Source organism: Chionomys nivalis, chromosome 9 (assembly GCF_950005125.1).
Source record: "Chionomys nivalis chromosome 9, mChiNiv1.1, whole genome shotgun sequence".
NCBI classification, from domain to species: domain Eukaryota; kingdom Metazoa; phylum Chordata; class Mammalia; order Rodentia; family Cricetidae; genus Chionomys; species Chionomys nivalis.
Window position 1 is genome coordinate 75,967,388 of NC_080094.1, and position 1,566 is coordinate 75,968,953.

At 38.9% G+C, this 1,566-nt stretch overlaps 1 pseudogene; it reads right to left on the reverse strand.

Moving 5' to 3' along the window:
• Positions 1 to 800: 800 nt before the first annotated feature.
• LOC130882012 (nuclear envelope phosphatase-regulatory subunit 1-like) lies at positions 801 to 1,201 on the reverse strand (annotated as a pseudogene).
• Between the last annotated feature and the right edge of the window lie 365 nt (positions 1,202 to 1,566).

A 1,566-nucleotide genomic window follows, 5' to 3' on the forward strand; every position in this document is an offset into this window, starting at 1 on the left:
ATGTGGTTCCGGTGTTATTGGTGATGGACTGGGCCCATCAGCTACACCAGGACAGTAATCTACCTCAGCATAAAATCCAGTCACCTAAAATAACGACTGTAAAATTCCCAGGCAACACATAATTTAACTTGTACATTCAGAAGACTTTGGGGTGATTTTTTAAAATTTTTTTTTAATGTAATTAGTGTTAAATTAGAACAATTTACTGAAAAATATAACAATAGTTGCCAGAATTCAGTATTGGGCTTAACAAAAATTGTCGAAACATGTATAAAATTTCAACATAATGGAGATGAGGTTTTCTCATTCTAAGTGGAGCCTGGTATTTCCCACAGCACAATGGAAAGAGGTGCTGAGAATGAAAGGCACACATAGTAGCCAGGTTTACGGAGCCGTGGAGATGCCAAGCAGATGGTTTCTGAAATACTGGTGCAGGAGAAAAAAGCCCAAACATTTTCCTCTTGGTTTAACATTGGCATTGGTTTGCTATTTACAGTATTATGCAGAAATACAATATAAAAACTGAATGAGGTTTGGTTTCTAAGTTTAACTTAGTAACATACACACATACTTCACCGGCAAAACTCTTTTCAGGAGCCTAAGTACTAAAGTGACACAAATACTGAACAGAGGTAACCAAAGGTACTGAAGCACTGAGAGCTCAGTCATCTTCATTGAGACAATCTGGGCAAATAATGCACGCTTCTTGTCAGTTGTTGCTAAACCATCACATATCCAATTCCCAAAGGAATCCTTGGTGGCGTTTTGCTGTATCACTTATTTGAGGAAAGACTGGTTTAGGTTTCCTAACAATAGTGCAGATTGTCATTGAACGTGAGGTCTAGGTTTCAAAATTAGCTTTCCTGTATCATCACAAGACATATTGTATTCTGCTAGTATCGTTCGACATCGAGCAGCTATAATTGATGGTGCAACTACTCTTTTGTGTTGCCAGCAAAGAACAAGCCTATTAGAGTTATACGGCTAATTGTGAAAAATGGATGATTCCATAAGGACATGAAGAAGGACACCTTTTGTGTCTCAGGATCTATTAGCCAGTTCCAGGCACCAGTAGCTGTACAGACAGACACCAGTATAAGAAGCATTCTCCGGCGTCCAGTGGCAGGTTGCAAGCAATGAATATACTCAGTAAGACTTCTTTGAACTCCATGAGATCTTCTGCCTGTTCCAGCGAGTTCATGTCTGACGGCAGCTCCAGTCACGGCCACGGCCAGGTCCGCATCGCAGCCCTTCGTCCTTGCCCATCTGGCAGCACTTAATTTTTGTTTTATTAAGATAGATTCAAACTATGCCATACAATCTTACCTTCTTGTGGATACCTTTAAAATTTATTATACTCTGAGAATGAAAGAAAAAAAGGAAAAAGGAAGGAAAGATGGAAATAAGATATTCACCAAATCCATATAAGGAAAAAGGGCAAACAATGTCTAATCATCATTGTAGACAGTAAGCTGTCTGCCTATACTTCTAAAACTTTCATTGAACAACAAGCAAAAAGCCCAAAATGCTTGAAATTCCACTTGATACCTCAGTAATCATGCTTCA